General features: G+C 50.1%; 1 protein-coding gene across 2 annotated transcripts in view; it reads left to right on the top strand.

Moving 5' to 3' along the window:
• Nucleotides 1–11,039: 11,039 nt before the first annotated feature.
• The window catches only part of SLC23A2 (solute carrier family 23 member 2), a 109,430-nt gene continuing 101,744 nt past the window's right edge, over nucleotides 11,040–18,725 (top strand). Inside the window, exon 1 of one of the 2 annotated variants that reach the window (XM_074940224.1) lies at nucleotides 11,040–11,057. The gene's annotated coding sequence lies outside the window, so the exon portion shown is untranslated. Of the gene's footprint in view, nucleotides 11,058–18,039; nucleotides 18,133–18,725 lie in introns of those variants that run through there. The other variant, XM_074940223.1, reaches the window with a different exon arrangement.

Here is an 18,725-nt window from a genome sequence, read left to right as displayed (position 1 = left end):
TCCCCCATTAAGAAGAGCGCTTAAGATTTAGACAATGCGCAGCATGGGAATAATCCAACAGACGGCTCGGGGACAAAGAACAGTAGGGGCAGGTGCTGGTGAAGGGGTCCTGACCTCACGCACTAGCTACAGGGCCTGAATGCAGCCAGACTCCAGTCAAGGGTAGATCCCAGGTTCTGGGTATCTCGCCTCTCTGCTGCTCCTGCCACAATCCATAAAAACTGCCGTGTTTCTGCCCTAACACTGTATCCTGCTCCCGAGGAGGCTGCTCCCCAGACTGTGCTAAGGCCTTTTCCTCCTGCTAGGGATAGAGCTGACACGAGCTGAGAGAGAGGTGGCCACCAGCAGCTTCAGGCTCAGAAATGCCAAGGATAATTAAAGTGGATCTTCTAACACTTCCTAGGGAGACGTGAAGTCCTTTCAGACAGCAGAGCTGAGCCAAGTGCTTTCATTTAAGCTTAGAAAGACTGAGCCGGCCAGGCGACTGTGCTCTGAGTGATACAGTGATATAGAGGCCACTGACTCAGGTTCTTTGAGTGTCTTTGGGTGAGGTTGGCCAGAACAAAGAGGGAGATTGTAACACAGGGCCCGGGTCTTGGAACAGACCCATGATCCAACACCCTGTTTCAAGATTCTGGCTGATGGGCGGAGTCCAGTCACCGAAGGGTCATGTGAAAGTTTGGAAGTAACACTTTGTACAAGAGAGAGCTTGCTCAATGAAAGCGAGAGGGGTCAGGAGAAGTACTTTTAAGAGGCACTTGGCAGCATCCCAGGGGAAAAATCTGGCAGAAGTAGATGGCTTAATGGAGAGAAGCTGTAGGAAAGGCCAAACAGCAGGTCCTGGGTTTTAGGGAAGAACCATAGAGCGTCCAAAGCGTTAAGTTAGCACTGCACAATTCTGTTGAATAAGGAAAGCCCTGATGCTCTGCTGAATAAGGAAGGCTTTTGACACAGTCTCACATGACATTCTCATAAGCAAACTAGGGAAGTGGGTGCATAACTGGTGGAAAGGCCGTACTCAAAAGAGTAGTTATGAATAGTTTGCTGTTAAACTGGGAGGGTGTATCTCATGGGGTCCTGCTGGGGTCAGTCCCGGGTCTGGTACTAGTCAATATTTTCATTGATGACTTGGATAATGGAGTGGGGAGCAGGCTTTTAAAATTTGCAGATGACATCAAACTGGGAGGGGTTGCAAGCACTTTGGTATACAGGATGGGGGGAGGGATAGCTCAGTGGTTTGAGCATTGGCCTGCTAAACCCAGGGTTGTGAGTACAATCCTTGAGGGGGCCATTTAGGGATCTGGGGCAAAAATTGGGGATTGGTCCTGCTTTGAACAGGGCGTTGGACTAGATGATCTTCTGAGGTCCCTTCCAACCCTGATATTCTATGATGAGAATTCAAAACGTCATTGACAAATTGGAGAATTGGTCTAAATTCACGAAGATGAAATTCAATAAAGACAAGTGCAAGCGTACTTTTTAGAAAAATCAAATGCACAACTGCAAAATGGGAAATAACTGGCTAGGTGGTCGTGCTGCAGAAAAGGATCTGGGGGATCACAAACTGAATATGAGTCAACAATGGGATGCAGTTGTGAAAAAGGCTAATATCATTCTGGGGTGTATTAACAGGAATGTTGCTTGTAAGACATAGGAAGTAATTGTCCCGCTCACCTCAACTGTTGTAAGGCCTCAGCTGGAGTACAGTGTCCCGTTCCGGGGTGCCACACATTAGCAAAGAGGTGGACAAATTGAAGAAGAGTAACAAAAATGGGAAAAGTTTGAGAAAACCCGATCTGTGAGTAAAGGTGGAAAAGAATGGGTATGTTTAGTCCTGAGAAAAGCACTGAGAAGGGGCCTGGTAACAGTCTTCAAATACATGAAGGGCTGTTGTCAAGAGAACGGGGATCAATTGTTCTCCAGATCTACCGAAGGTAGGACAAGAAGTCATGGGTTTAAGCTGCAGCAAGGGAGATTTAGGCTAGATATTAGAAAAAACTTTCGAACAAGAAGGAGTTAAACTCGGGAATAGCCTTCCACGGGAGCCTACGGAATCCTTACCACTGGAGGTTTTTAAGAACAGGTTGGAGAAACACCTGTCAGGGATGCTCTAGGTTGACTTGTTCCTGCCTCAGCACAGGGGGCTGGGCTTGATGACCTCTCGGGGTCCCTTCCAGCCCGACATTTCTATGATTCTGCGAAGGAAGGGATTGAAATTCTGCTGCAGTTGGGAGCTTGATTTGATGTACTAGCTGGGGAATTCTCATGTTCTTATGAATTGGTTCACCCTGGACCCTGCTGATTCCCTTCTTGTCACCTAGGGGAAGTGCAGAGGGTCCCCAAAGGGAGTCCCTTTTTCGGTTGATGCCATGCAGGGGCCTTGAGGGGAATTCTAGAAATGTAAATCGAGTAAAAGTGTACTAGATTGTCCAATCTGCCCCTCTGCAAATGTTCCTGACAGCGCATATTCTAGTGTTTAGGGAAGAGTGGGTACAAAAGTGGGAAAAGGAGACAGAATCCTAAGAAGAAGAGCAAGGAAGCCGTATGGATGATCTCCTGGTTCAGTAACTCTTGCATAATGCTTTTGCTTTAGGGCAAGAGGTTATGTTTCCTCAGCGTTGGTTTCAGTGTTCCAGCTCTCAGGTCCTGGAGCTGTTCTGAGGAAGAGTCTAATTAAAAACTCACCCCTGGGAGGCACTGAGAGGTGGGGGGGGGGGGGGAAGGGGAGAGGCAGCAATTATTACCCAATATCCAAAGTGATGTGGTTGGAGCTATGGGCACTAAATTCTGCTTACTGTTGGATTTAACGAGTTTAAATGCCATGTTCTTTGCAGGACCTTTGCTAGCCCGCCCGCCTCCCTGAACAGCCTTGTGGTAGGTGCCGTGATGCCGCCCAGAGTGGCTACCTCATCCTCTTGTCTGACAGCTTCCCTGCTGAGCCTCTACTCCAGCATCACTGGTGGCAGGTGCTAATGTGAATGGAAGATCTTCACGCCAGATGCAGACGTTCCCAGCAGCTGTTATGGGGATGTAAACCCTCAGCGGTATTTGAGCGCACTCTGGTTTTGCAGCAAAGCTATCGGAGCCTCACACCAGTTACCCAAGAGGGATTTTGGACCGGCTGTAGGGACGTAAGCCTGATCCCATGGAAATCAGTAGCAAAAGTGAGAAAGATTTCACTTTAAATCGGTACATAACTCGGCCCCTTTTGTGCGAGGCTCTCAAAGTGCTTAAGCAATAGATTACACTCAGTCTGTTACTCTCTGTAATGGGGTGGCTGGCCCATAGGTCGGAGCCCTCAAGCTAAACCAGCCCTGATGAGCCCCACCTGAGAGGAATCAGGGTGATTCCCCCACATAAAAGGCAGCAGGATGCTGCCAGGAAGGGGATGGTTGAAAAAGTGTGTGAGAGGCGGGAGGAAGCTTGGTAGGAAGCTGGGGCTGCTCAAGTAAAAGAAATCCAGAAAGTGTAGGTAGGTTGACGAAAGAGCTGCAGGGTGTAGGGCTGGCTCCTGCAGGAAGGACGGAGAGACACTAAGCTGAGTTGGGGGCCTGCGTGGGGCTGGCGGGTACCTGAGGACTGGCGAAACGGAATGTCTGAGTTTTCCTTTGGACTGTGTGGGGGTTGTTTAAGGTGCCCAGGGAAGGAGAAAACAGGGGTGGGGCCCTGCAGAGGTACCCCTGGTGATTGGGGGGCACTCAGTAAGTGGGTGCTGTTCTAGACTCTCAAAGGTCAGATTGAAAAGTGGCTGCTGAGCTCTTTTGAAAAACCAGCCCTTAACGGATGGCTGGATGGGCTGAGGCTCCAGGGGCTGTGGGTTCTGGCTGATGGCAGGGGTCTTGGCTGTCCTATAGATTTGTAATTTTTGTCCTAAATACTATAGTTTAGCTTGTGTGAAACCTCCATAGAACTGAAAGAGAAATAATGTTGTGACTCCCCTGGAGCACTTTGGGTGCCCTAGAAATATAAATGATCCTCGAGCAGGGCTTTATTTTCACAATCCTAGTACAATCTACAGCATCTTTCCTGGCATCTAGCTGAGATTAGCCCCTGCAGTAGAGTTCCACTTTGCTCCTGTCGACTGCAATGAGCCAAATTCAGCTATATTTGCCATTAAGAGGCTTAACGCTGTACTGCTATTTTTATAGCCATCGTTTAGCTGAACATAAATAAGGACAGGAAAACCTGCAGGATACACAAGGATGAGTTGGCACAACAATCCTGTCCTTTCTAATTAGATTTCAATGTATGCTTCGCAGCGCCGGCACTGCTGTTGTCTTCCTAAATGGTCACTCGGAGGGCAGCAAACTAATCACATCTCCTGAGCTTTTTTAAAAAAAGGGCGAGACAGAATAATACAAAGGAGGGCAAGAGAGTGCTTTATTTTTTTTTTTTAATGTTCCCATGCTGACTTATTGTATTTGCTAGTTTCAATTGACGCCAGCCCCATCAGTCACCAGGGAAAGATGTAAAGATGCCTGTGTGCAAATATGAGTGGCATTCAGCCTCATTCAAACCTGAGCCATTCTCCTAAATGGAAACCTTGCTCCTTGGTGGTAATATCACCCGTTGGCGAGAACCAGTCCGGGGAACTGGAATTATTGAGCAGAATGTAGGAGTCACTGGGTGAAATTCTAGGTGCAAGGTCAGGCTCGATTATCATAATGGGCCTTTCTGAGTGTAGGCCCTGATTCTGCCAAGCTTTTAACCACATGCTTAACCTCTGTCCCTGTTCTGCAAAGCACTTAACTTTAGGCACGTGTTTAACTTCTAAAGAAAGTCACGGGCATGTTTAAATGCTTTGCTGAACCAGGCCCTTGAAAATCTGTTCTGTGATAACTGTGTGAAAGGGAAATGTATCTTCCCAAGCAGCTTGTGTGTGTTTTTTTTTTTTTTTTGGTAATATTGAATTATTTTAAAGTCAATAAAAATAGCCCCGTCAGCTCACTGGTCTATGCTAGAACTTTTAAAAAGGTCTTACTGATCTTGTTAGCAACACATGGAAGCTGTAAAAAAAAAAAAAAAAAAAAAAACTTTTTTCTGATGACCGTATTTTTTGACACATTTGCTTTGTTGGTTATTGATGATGCAGTAAGGAATCGGTCTCAAAAGTGAGACCTCTCTCGAAGATAAATATTTTATTTGCATTCCCATTGTGCCTACAGCCCCCAGCTAAGACGGGGACCCCTCTGTGCTGCGTGCTGTATGGATACGTGAGACAATCTCTGCCCCAAAGAGCTTGTAGTCTAAATAGATGAGACAAAGGGTAGGAGAGGAAACAGAGGCACAGACTCCTGTCCCACAGACCCCACAAACTGCCAAAGTGAATGTTGCCTTAGTGGTAAAACTAGGGGACTAGAAGTCCTGATCTTGGTTTATTTTTTTCCCCCTCTGTGATCTGATCAAGGCCACGCAACAAGTCAGTGGCAGATCCAAGAATAGACCCCAGGCCTAGACCTAATTCAGTGGCCACATTGCTAGACCACATGGCTTCCCATGCAGAGGGTATGTAGGTTTAATGATGAATTCTTTATCTGCTTTAGATTTCTTTATGCCTTTCAACAGAAGGACATCAGAGTTGAGATCTTATGAGTTATTGATAAGCCTAAAACAGATTCAGCTCATTTTGAATTCACTCTGGTGTGATTCCTTTAGCTGAAGAAACTCAACAGCTTGCAGTCACCGGTGTAAATGAGGGTTTTGGTCCGTTCCCTGTAGGTTTTGTTAGAATATCTTTGATTCACTTTGATAAAAACTGGATGCCTCTAAAAATCCTGGTACAAGACAAGCAATTTAAGGCTGAATTTTTTTTAGTGAAGACTGCACTTGAGAGTGGACTTGTCTCTGATACTTTTCCTATTACAATAGTGACATCCGCATCTAGCAAACTAAGAGGGAGTGAAACTGTTTAGATGGGAGTAGAATCCAAGTCTGAGACTGCTAAAGTCCCAGTTTTCAGAGTAACAGCCGTGTTAGTCTGTATTCGCAAAAAGAAAAGGAGGACTTGTGGCACCTTAGAGACTAACCAATTTATTTGAGCATGAGCTTTCGTGAGCTACAGCTCACTTCATCGGATGCAACCCAGTTGTTGTTCCACTTGGAAGTTCTGTGAAAAACATGATTTCACTATAGGTCTGATCCTGATGAGTTCTCGGGTCCCAGTTCTGCATAGCACTTAAGTACATGCTCAAGTTTGACTTTCAGTAGGACTTAAGCCCGTGCTTAAAGTTAATACTGACCCAGACTACCCACTTTCAGGTTGAGAGCTCCCATGCTCATAACAGAAGGCACTAGGAAAAGGTTCTTTCTTTCCATGCATTAGAAAGAAATGGAAAAATTACTTCAAAATGAATGTATCCTCTTCTCTACAGTATGTTAAGGGCTTGACCCTTCATCCAGTGAAATCTCTTCCATTGACATTAATGGGAGCAGGAACAGGGCTTTAAGGAGCAATCTTTTACTTCTGTAGACTGCAGCCTCCACTGGAGTTATGGCAGGACCTCATGGAAAGAACCCCAAGAACTGCAGAAAGGGTCCCTAGTATGGGCCCATTCCCTGTTCATCTAGCTAAATCCCAAATGCTGATTGCAGCACTGAGATACAGGAAATGATACGTCAGCCTCAAGAAAGTCAGCTACTCATCCAAAGAATGAGCTGTCTCGTCTAATTAGTTTCTGTAAATGTCCTCCACTGCTGTTACTTTCCCCACTTACTCACCATACTTGGATCTCTATTGCTTTGCCAGTGCATTCTGCGCAGCCTTATCATAAAAAGGCCAAAAAGCTCCTGAGGGAATTGGGGGCTGATTCAGTTTTCAATAATACCATTGAATGTGTCCGAGTATGGTCCCCATTTGCAGAATACGTGGTGTGTGCAAAGATGTCATTTAACAAAAACCTTTGTTTACCTGTCTAAAATGGTAATAGCAATACGTGACTTATCTATCTAGGCTTGCTACTTGAAGCCTCATGAATTAATGTTTAAAAAAAATTTTATGAGACCTTTGAAAAGTAGTAACATTTTAAACTGTACTGACACAAATTAATCCTTAACTCCCCTGGAAAAAAGAGTCCTAATATCCCCATTTTACAGATGAGGAAAACTGAGGGTTTAGTCCAAAAAGGATTACATATTTTAAAACATAAATATTTTATGTTTAAAATATAAATATTTTAATAAACATAAATAAAATACATATTTTAAAACATTTGAGAACCACCACGTGATTTTTGTTGTAGTCTTACATTGTTAAATATAAATAGTCAAGTCTGGGAAATATTGTCATACACTGGGTTAAACCTCACTGAAACTGGAGGTGTAGCAGGTGTCCTTTAAGAAGCCATGAAGTTTCTTTATGGAAGCAAGTAGCTGAAACAATAGCTCCGCTGCCACCACAATGCAGGCCCAGGCCTCTGCCCAAAACAAAGGCATGTGTGAGGCTGCTCATGAATTCAAACTATGTGGGGGTAGGGCTTCGCTGGGCATTGTTTAGTAGAGGGGTGTATATGTGTGTGAGGAACAGCGTCAGGAGAAGGCCCAGAGAAGCTGAGGAAGAAGGCAGCAAAGAATCATCAGCATCAGTGCAATGTAAGCAAGCCCTGGGAAAGTGGCCATGAGAAAAGCCTAGAGAGCTTTTGGGGCTGAGTGCTGGCTGCTATGCAAAAGGCTTGTAGCTGTGAGCAAAGAAACTGTTTCCCGTTTGATTCTTCCTGTGTTCAGGGGAACAGCCCACTGTACGTTGTTTGTAAACAAACAGGATTGCATCAAAGATGCCCGACTCCATCAATTTCTCCTCCTAAAGGAAATAATCTGTCGGTCCCCCATTCCCTGAACTTTGGCTAAGGCCATGTCTACACTGCCACTTACGTCAGCAAAACTTACATCGCTTAGGGCTGTGGAAAAAACACACCCCAACTATATACATAAGTTTCCCCGGCATAAGTGGTAGCCTGCTCGTTGGGGGTGGTTTAATTATGTCGAGAGGAGAACTCTCTCCTGTTGACATAGAGCGGCTACATGGCAAATCTTACAGTGGGGCAGCTGCATTGGTACAGCTGCCCTGCTGTAAGCTTGCTAGTGTAGACAGAGCCTAACAATTGCCCCAAAAGGGGTAACGATATATTTACTGTGTCCTCTGTAGCTAGAGAATTTGAAACATGATGCTACGTGTTTTCCACTAGGTGGTGGTATATAGCATTCTTTAGCTACAAATCAATTCACCTATGGCCTCTTCTGTCTCTTTAATCTGGTAGTTCCTATGTTTCTGGATCACACCTCAGGTCCATCTAGTCCAGTATTGGGTCTCCACCAGCAGTCAGTGCAAGAAGCTTCAGAGGAAGGAGCAAAAAGCCCACTGATGGTAAGTTATCAAGTAACCTTCTCAGATGGAAAGTTTGCTCCCAACCTCGGGGGGCTGGTTTTAAATTTCTACTTTCTTTACCCTATCTACTATTAATATAGATGTTCTCATTATCTATATACATATCTAATCCTTTGAATCCTGCTGAACTCTTGGCCACAGTAATATCTTGTGGATGTGAGTTCCACAGATTAATTATTTAGTGCAGGTTGGGTTTTTAACCTTATTCTGACAATGTATCACTCAAGATGGTGAGTTGAGCCTGAGCTACAAAGTTGGGATCCAGAACAAACTTCTCCAAAGACTTCTGAAACTGCGGTTTTGGTTTGAACCTCTATGGAATCCAGATCCAGACTTATCTATGCTTTGAGAGTGTCCAGAGCTGGTATTTTGCTTTCAGCCTATATCTAATTGTAAAGGAACAGAGAATTGTAGACTCACCACCCAATTCAGTGTGTACCAGAGGTTATTCCCAAATAATTTCCCCTCATGTAAGTATGACACATACATGCTGAACAGCTTGGCTTCCAAGCAGGTGCTCAGGAATACAATCTGGCCTTGGACAATGCATCCATTCTCTTCTCACTTATCCAGGACTTTGTGACTTCCAAGCAGATTTCATGGCTGTGTCACATAAATGACACAATTGGTCATGCAGATTTTTTGTAAATGGACACAGAATATCAGAATCGCAATGCCAGATCAAACCAGTGACTCATCCAGTCAGTATCCTGATGCTTCACAGAAAGGTTCAAGAAGCCCCACCTTAGAGAATAACCTGCTTATTGGGGATTCTTCCTGGCCTCCTTCATGCCCTGAAATAATTGGGTGTTTTCTAATAGTGTCATTAGGGTTAGGGTTATTTCATTCTATTTTTTTTCCACGTGGAGAAACAGGTTTGTCCCAGGATGAGGTGACGCTTGAGTTTAAACTGGAAATGCTGCACAAACAATGGAGATGACTGCCAAAAATATCTCAGCCTTTAAATTTATGCCAGTAAGATACCGCATCGCAACAAAACCCTGACCTTACTTAGCAGCGTCCTTACTAAGTGGTATAGAGAAACAAACAAAGGAATAGACTGACATGCCTGGGAACGTACTACGAAATGTTAACTTCAGAATATCATGGCAATATTGGTTCCAGAGAAGGGCAAGACCAAGCTGACTAAGGCCTTGTGCATGCTATAGCCACCACAATCAGGAACCTGTTCGGGCTGGGTGTGGGTGCAGGGGGCTGACTACACAGAGTTCACTGCAACATCGGGGCTGTTATAGTCAATCAAAATTAATGCATGGGTCCAAAGAGTCAAAGGTGTTAACATGACCCTGTAAGTCCATTATTAAACACTTTTAAACACAGTTCAGGGTTTGGTATACAGAGACCTCCGCCTGCTTGCTGCCCTGACAAAGACGACTGACAACTTTTAAACCTTCTATTATAGATAGAGACAAAGTAGAACAAAACAGGTTAAAGCATTTGACTTGTAAAATATTAAGTAAGGTTTTTCATTTTTAACCATATCCCACTTTCTCTTTAGCTGCAAAGTTTTTATAAGGAAACATCCCCTTGTTTGCCAGTCTTTAAGATGGGAAGAGCTGTGCTTTTGGGGGAAAAAAGAAATTAGTTGAGATGGGCTGGAGCTGCAGTTCTAGAAAACAGGGTCAGACTTTAACAAGAAGACGAAGAATAGCGTACATAGAAAGTGCAGCCTCTGTCTCTGGCGTTGATTGTCTTGCAACCTCTCTGCTGGGAAAAACGCAGGCCCAGCATATGGTCTTATCAGCCACTCTGCGACCTGGCAAACTTTGGGCTTTCACGACATGGCTTTGAGCTGCCTTTTTCTGGTCAAAGGCTTACCGCAGTATTGCAAAATGTACAGTTTTGGCCAGTGAAGGCAAACTCTTACTTTGAATCCATTAATGTTTTGTCCTACGCTTCTCTTGTTTACCGGCCATAATTTTAACACAGTCCTTGACTTATATTATGTTTGGACTAATTCAGCTTTTTGATTCTTTTTGCACCTTTTCCCCATCAACATTCATTGTTATAAGCTATTGTGACAATTTATAAATGTATCCACTTTTCCACAATTGGGCTTACAAATGGTGTAAATGTGTAGGCCCAGTTATTACAACCGGGCCCTACATTCTGGCAAAAATTGACTAAAAATATATATGAATTTCTCAAATGCATTTCTGATCACTACTAGCTTTCTCTCTGGTATTTATACTACATATGAGACGCACACTGAGCGGTTAAAACAAAGAGGTGGGAATCAGGGCTCTGGGATTCAGTTCCTACCTGTGGAAAGTCCAGCATCCTGGGAGCTGCTTGTGGGGTAACTGTCCATCCAGCCTGGTATCCTGCGCCGGTCAGGGTGGGGCTCTGGGCACAAGAGCTTTTCTCATACTACTGCAATATTCCCACACGGTTCCCGCCAAAGCCATGATGTTACAACATGTCGTGTCCTATACCTATATTAAAGGAATCTGGTTACAACCTTGTCCCTAAACTTGGTCTGGTGCACCCAGGCAGAAACCACACCCATGTTATAACAACGTGGTATTAATTGATCGCCGTGTGGACAAGGCCGAATGCTCAGCATCCTCTCTTCATTCAGGTGCTATGGGGAAGAGTTACAAGCAAGCTTACATCCTTGGGTGAGGGCTAAGGACCTAGGCCCGGATCTTCAAAGGTGTGTAAGTTACTAACTTCCACTGAAATGACAGTTCAGAGTCTCTGGGCCGACTTGACCCAAATAGCATGCTGATGAATGTGTTGAACGTGCACAAAGAGAAATAGATTAGATGTGCGTGCATGAAGAAAATTGCAAAGGGGTGTTATGTCCCTCAATATCTATTGTTTGCATGCTGACTAATTGCTATAATTGTACCTATAGCCTGGAGATGTGCTGCTCTTATTGGGATACATACAGAGAGATCTGTAACTCTTCCCAGCTGTTTATGGTCCAGTGATTGAGTTTGGCAAAAATTGACTACACTTACATGAATTGCTCCCTCTCCTTTGGTACAGTTTTATAACGTGGACTTCTATTTTCCAATAATCATAGCATATTAGTTTGCATTTATATTACACAGCAGTGAGAGAGGGAAATTGGGGCCATCACAGCTCCACTTCCTGTGTTAGTGCCGGAGGGTCTTTAATATTCAGATAGGAACTCAGTTTTCAAGGTCTTATCGAATACAACTGCAACACAGTTAAACCATCTAGAAGGCAGCTAATCTATCTAGGAAGAACAAAGATGAGTCTGGTGGGATTTAAACATGTGTCGTTACAGGGAGTCTAGCTATGTCCATCTAACGCTGAGAGCACTGAACATCCACTCTAGCCCCTTGCTTTTGGGGCTATCCTCCTAATCCCTGGCTTTCCTTCTTTGCTAAATATGAACCTGACCCACGAATTCAATAGGACCCTTTGGATCCAATTCTGCCACCTTCCTCCATAAGTGAGGATGGCAAAACTACATGCTTCAGAGTAGCAGCCGTGTTAGTCTGTATTTGCAAAAAGAAAAGGAGTACTTGTGGCACCTTTAGAGACTAACAAATTTATTTGAGCATAAGCTTTCGTGAGCTAGAGCTCACTTCATCGAATGCATTCCTACTACATGCTTTATTCATATATCCAAATTTTTTATCCTTCCCACCCTCAATTCATATAATAAAGGAAAAGAGAGCTTTCTTTGCCAGCAATTTCCAAGCACAAGAAGTCAATATGGGAAACTTGAAAATCTGCATCAGTAAATACGTACAATCAATCTTCCCATTAGAAGCAACTGCCACCTGCAGAACTGCCTCACTCTCAATCAATCAATCTTGCATTTCTAAAATGCCTCTGATACCATGGCTCCACACTAATCTACTGTAACAAGCCTTTTAAAAGCTGCATTTCTAAAGAAGTAATATAGGCTTGAGTTAAAGCTGGGCATTCTCTGACATGAAGGGTCACATAATGAGTGTATGGACACACACATGCATAGACGCATCATGACTTATCCTTACTAGACAGTATCTCCATCTGGTACAACTGAAAGCCATTTATGGGCTTAACAAAGGGAGTGACCTAGTGAATGTGGAAGGCCTTGTCAGAACAAAGATTTTAAAATCAGCTTTAATGGGATCCAATGAAACCCTCTTTATGTGGGGCAGTAAGAGTTAGACCTGGTAAACAGCTCAGTACCAGCAGTAAGTGTCGAGGCAGAGGGCTGCAAGAGCAACATGGAATTGCAGGTCTGGGTGCAATGATGTAATGGATTCAAAGTTAGTTCCTCAGGCCTAGGGAGCACAGAGTCTTTCCTAGTGACTTGGATTCCTGTAATAGCAACAAGGCACCTGAATCAAATAAGCAAGGGTGAAGCTTCAAGAGAAAGCTCAGGATCAGTCAGGACAGGGTCGAAGATCACTAGAGAGAGTACATCCACTGTAAACTTATCAGATTGCACTTTGTCACAATTTGATTGCAGGGGGGCAAGCTACTGACTTCCCACAACACAGGAAGGACAGTGGAATAAGCCAGGGTTTCAAAAACTTGGTGCATCTCAGCAAGTTGAGCTGAGTACTATATACTTTAAAGGACAAAAAGTAAATCATTACAGTAATCAAACAGCATCAAACCTAATCAGAAAGATATAATAATTAAATATAGTCAACCTGGACGCGGCAATTGGCAAAGCACGGTAGGGCTGACAAAGGGCAGCCCCTGCTATTGACAACCCAAGGGTTTGAAAACGACAACTCAGGCCCCACAAAAATTATGAGATTAACTTGTGGCCCTGGGGCTTTAACATAAACATCAAATACCACGTGACTTGCAATAAATGACAGGTATTGACAACTGAGAGTTGTGTGTCCTGCTGCCACGTGTGGCCCCGATCCAGCAAACGCTTAACATGTGAGTGGTGCCAGCTACCTAGGGCTTAAAGAACATATATTCTCTCAATATCCCTTTTAAGGCAGGTAATATTTTGCAGGTGGGGAAACTAAGGCATAGACAAATTAAGCGTCATTGGCAGAGGTGGGGACAGAACCCAGGATTCGGACTCCTTGTTTTCTGCTTTAGCTGCTACAAGATAGCTTGTCCTTGTCTATTGTATTGTAACGAATTATTGACATCTACGTAAGATATTTATAAAGTGCTCGTTACAACAGTATCAAGGTACCAGTTTTTCTTTTCAAACTTACGTTCAAAGAGTAGAAATACAAAATCTATTTGTATGACAGTAATACAGTAGCTGCAGGCCCCATCTGAAATCAGAGCCCGATTGTGCTAGGCACCAGACATATGGACAGCAAGAGCTAGTTCCTGTTCTGAAGATCTTGCAACGGACAAGTCAGACAAAGGGTGGGAGGAGAAACAGAAGCTCAGAGAAGTTTGGATTTAAATGTTTCCGATGTTTTGAGTAAATACTGGGGCCAGGTGTTTTTAAAATAGTATTTATGTACTTGTCAGTGCAGAATGTTCTGAAGGTGGGGTATTCTTCAGCACTTAGGGAAGCTATTGCACAATGACTGGAGGCTGAAATGCCAAGGGTAAAAAGGGTTGATTATGTGGTGGTGTCAAAGCAGTTTCACACAAGGGTCGGAACCATGGGTCCCAACTCTACCAGTGGCAGAGAAATGGAAGGAATCTAAAGAGAGATGTCAAAAGTGGACGGAAAGCACACGGTCTGAGTTCCTTGTACAGTTTACAAACACGTGCAAACTATAGAAGCCTTTAATAAAAATAGGACAAGGAGACAAAACGTTCCCTAAGGAGTGTGGAGAGCTGTGCCCCACAAAATGGCTCAAAAGGTGCGAGTATCACCCTTAACATCCCAAAAGGAGTGTGAGTATCTCCCAAAATGTCCCTAAAAGGTATGTACACGCATCACACAATGTCCCCTACAGTGCGTATGTGAACTTCGCACAAAACATCCCTTTTGTTTGTTGCATACAGGGAAATGTTTCACGAAACACCTGGGCCGGTGGCCTGTGCCTTTCTCCCAGCATTCAGACCTCTGCACAGGGGATGTGACTGATGCAACACAACCAGGGCAGTGACAATCCAAGCCATAATGCACCCAGGGAACGGGCTATAGCTGGGTAAGCAGGGGTGGGAGAAGGGAAAGAATGGGGAGTGGGAAGGGAAGGAATGAGGGGTGCATGGGACAGAAGGAGTGGGGGGAACAGGATAAGAGGGGTGGAAGGGACAGGAGGGGTGGGGGGGAACAGACTGGGGAGCAGAAGAGGAATGAGGAGGAAGGAAAGCAGGGGCCGGGGGGGGGGGTGAAGGGAGGAAGGAGGGACCCAGGGTGAGCAGAAGCGGGGGAGGAATGGGGCAGAGAGGAATGAGGGATGGAGAAGAGATGGGGGGAGCAGGGGCCAGGGGAGCAGCAGAAGCAGGCAATGGGGGGCAAGGGGTGAAGAGGAGGAGTGGGGGGCAAGAAGAGCCCATTGGGGGAGCAGATGGGGGGAAGGGGATCATGGGAAGGGAGGGGACAGATTGGGGGGAAGGGGTGAGGAGGAGTGGGGGAGGGAAGAGCCCATTGGGGGTGCAGACGGGGGGGTAGGGGATCAAGGGAAGGGGGGGCTGACTTGGGGGGAAGGGCAGAGGAGGATGAGTGGTGGAGCATAGGGGGCGAGAAGAGCCCATTGGGGGGAGCAGACGGGGGGAAGGGGATCAAGAGAAGTGAGGGGGCAGACTGGGGGGAAGGGGTGAGGAGGAGAAGTGGGGGAGCGGGGGGGGAGAGCCCATTTGGGGGAGCAGACGGGGGTGAAGGGGATCAAGGGAAGGGAGGGGACAGACTGGGGGGAAGGGTTGAGGAGGAGAAGTGGGGGAGGGAAGAGCCCATTGGGGGGAGCAGACGGGGGGAAGGGGATCAAGAGAAGGGAGGGGGCAGACTGGGGGGAAGGGGCGAGGAGGAGGAGTGGGGGAACAGAGGGTGGAAGGGGCTCAAGGGAAGGGAGGGGGGCAGACTGGGGGGAAGGGATGAGGAGGAGGAGGAGGAGAGGGGAAGCAAGGTGGAAGAGCCCATTGGGGGAGCAGATGGGGGGAAGGGGTGAGGAGGAGGAGAAGTGGGGGAACAGAGGGGGAGAAGAGCCCATTGGGGGAGCAGACGTAGGGGAAGGGGATCAAGGGAAGGGAGGGGCACTGACTGGGGGGGCAGGGGTGAGGAGGAGGAGTGGGGGAGCCCATTGGGGGAGCAGACGGGGAGGAAGGGGATGAAGGGAAGGGAGGGGTGCTGACTGGGGGGGAAGGGGTGAGGGGGAGGAGTGGGGAAGCCCATTGGGGGAGCAGAGGGGGGAAGGGGTCAGGAGGTGGAGTGGGGGAGCAGACGGGGGGAAGGGGATGAAGGGAAGGGAGGGGGCAGACTGGGGGGAAGGGGTGAGGAGGCGGAGTGGGGGAGCAGACGGGGGGGAAGGGGAGGAAGGGAAGGGAGGGGGCTGACTGGGAGGGAAGGGGTGAGGAGGCGGAGTGGGGGAGCAGACAGGGGGAAGGGGATGAGGGGAAGGGAGGGGGCAGACTGGGGGGAAGGGGTGAGGAGGCGGAGTGGGGGAGCAGACGGGGGGGAAGGGGAGGAAGGGAAGGGAGGGGGCTGACTGGGAGGGAAGGGGTGAGGAGGCGGAGTGGGGGAGCAGACGGGGGGAAGGGGATGAGGGGAAGGGAGGGGGCTGGCTGGGAGGGAAGGGGTGAGGAGGCGGAGTGGGGGAGCAGACAGGGGGAAGGGGAGGAAGGGAAGGGAGGGGGCTGACTGGGGGGGAAGGGTGAGGAGGCGGAGTGGGGGAGCAGACGGGGGGGAAGGGGAGGAAGGGAAGGGAGGGGGCAGACTGGGAGGGAAGGGGTGAGGAGGCGGAGTGGGGGAGCAGACGGGGGGGAAGGGGAGGAAGGGAAGGGAGGGGGCTGACTGGGAGGGAAGGGGTGAGGAGGCGGAGTGGGGGAGCAGACAGGGGGAAGGGGATGAGGGGAAGGGAGGGGGCAGACTGGGGGGAAGGGGTGAGGAGGCGGAGTGGGGGAGCAGACGGGGGGGAAGGGGAGGAAGGGAAGGGAGGGGGCAGACTGGGAGGGAAGGGGTGAGGAGGCGGAGTGGGGGAGCAGACGGGGGGGAAGGGGAGGAAGGGAAGGGAGGGGGCTGACTGGGAGGGAAGGGGTGAGGAGGCGGAGTGGGGGAGCAGACAGGGGGAAGGGGATGAGGGGAAGGGAGGGGGCAGACTGGGGGGAAGGGGTGAGGAGGCGGAGTGGGGGAGCAGACGGGGGGGAAGGGGAGGAAGGGAAGGGAGGGGGCTGACTGGGAGGGAAGGGGTGAGGAGGCGGAGTGGGGGAGCAGACGGGGGGAAGGGGATGAGGGGAAGGGAGGGGGCTGACTGGGAGGGAAGGGGTGAGGAGGCGGAGTGGGGGAGCAGACGGGGGTGAAGGGGATCAAGGGAAGGGAGGGGACAGACTGGGGGGAAGGGTTGAGGAGGAGAAGTGGGGGAGGGAAGAGCCCATTGGGGGTGCAGATGGGGGGGAAGGGATCAAGAGAAGGGAGGGGGGCTGACTTGGGGGGAAGGGGTGAGGAGGAGGAGTGGGGGAGCAGAGGGGGGAAGGGGCTCAAGGGAAGGGAGGGGGCAGACTGGGGGAAGGGGTGAGGAGGAGGAGTGGGGAAGCAGGGGGGAAGAGCCCATTGGGGGAGCAGATGGGGGGGGAAGGGGTGGAGGAGGAGGAGTGGGGGAGCAGAGGGGGCGAGAAGAGCCCATTGGGGGGAGCAGACGGGGGGAAGGGGATCAAGAGAAGGGAGGGGGCAGACTGGGGGGAAGGGGCGAGGAGGAGGAGTGGGGGAACAGAGGGTGGAAGGGGCTCAAGGGAAGGGAGGGGGCAGACTGGGGGGAAGGGATGAGGAGGAGGAGGAGGAGAGGGGAAGCAGGGGGGAAGAGCCCATTGGGGGAGCAGATGGGGGAAGGGGTGAGGAGGAGGAGAAGTGGGGGAACAGAGGGGGAGAAGAGCCCATTGGGGGAGCAGACGTAGGGGAAGGGGATCAAGGGAAGGGAGGGGCACTGACTGGGGGGGCAGGGGTGAGGAGGAGGAGTGGGGGAGCCCATTGGGGGAGCAGACGGGGGGAAGGGGAGGAAGGGAAGGGAGGGGCGCTGACTGGGAGGGAAGGGTGAGGGGGAGGAGTGGGGGGAAGGGGATCGGGGAAGGGAGGGGGCAGACTGAGGGGAAGGGGTGAGGAGGCGGAGTGGGGAAGCAGACGGGGGAAGGGGAGGAAGGGAAGGGAGGGGGCTGACTGGGGGGGAAGGGTGAGGAGTGGGGGGAAGGGGATCAGGGGAAGGGGAGGAAGGGAAGGGAGGGGGCTGACTGGGGGGGAAGGGGATCAGGGGAAGGGGATGAAGGGAAGGGAGGGGGCAGACTGAGGGGAAGGGGTGAGGAGGCGGAGTGGGGGAGCAGACGGGGGGAAGGGGAGGAAGGGAAGGCAGGGGGCTGACTGGGGGGGAAGGGTGAGGGGGAGGAGTGGAGGGAAGGGGATCAGGGGAAGGGAGGGGGAGCAATGGGGGGACGGGGTGAAGGGGGAGCGAGGAAGGAGGGGGCAGCAGGGCGAGGACCCGAACCCCAACCCCGCCCCCCGGGACACGGGGGGGCGGGTGGTCGCCATCTTGCGGGGGCGGAGCCGCCACGCCCCTGCCCGCCCGCGTGCCCGGGCCGGCCCCGCCGCTGCCGCTGCCTCCGCAGTCGCCGCCGCCGAGTGCGCGGAGCCGGAGCCCGCAGCGCCATTTCCAGCCGCCCCGGGGCTGCCATGGCAGGTGAGAGGGAGCGAGCCGGGCCCCGCATCGCCCCGCGCCCCCCCCCCCCGACCCTTCTCCGCCAGGAGCGGCCCCCGGCTGCTCCCCCCGCGGGCATTGCCGGCCTCGCCCCCCCGCCCTCGCGGGTGACCCCCCAGCATCCAGGCCTGCCTCTGACCCCCCTCCCCTGCGGCCCCATAGCCCCCATCCCTTGCCTGCCCCGTCAGCTCGCATCTTCCGCCTGCCTGGCACTGCCCCCCCCGCCCCCCCCGGGCACTGCCCCCCCAGCACTGCCGCCCCCCCCCGCCGCCGGCACTGCCCCCCCAGCACTGCCTCCCCCCGCAGCCTGGTTCTGTCCCCCCGGCACTGCGCCCCCCCCCGCCCCCAGCAATGCCGTCGCCTGGCACTGCCCCCCCCAGCTCTGCCCCTCCGGCACTGCCCCCCCCCACCCCCAGCAATGTCGTCGCCTGGCGCTGCCCCCCCCCTCCGGCACTGCTCCCCCGGCACTGCCCTCCCCGCCCCTAGCTATCCCCCCCCCCGCCTGCCTGGCCCTGCCCCCCCCCCCCGCCTGGCTGCCTGACACTGGCCCCCCCCCCCCCCCGTCCCTTAGCAAT

The sequence above is a fragment of the Natator depressus genome, chromosome 26, assembly GCF_965152275.1.
Source record: "Natator depressus isolate rNatDep1 chromosome 26, rNatDep2.hap1, whole genome shotgun sequence".
In the NCBI taxonomy this organism is placed as follows: domain Eukaryota; kingdom Metazoa; phylum Chordata; order Testudines; family Cheloniidae; genus Natator; species Natator depressus.
Note: the sequence above shows the minus strand (reverse complement) of the source record. Positions and strands in the feature narration are given on the sequence as shown.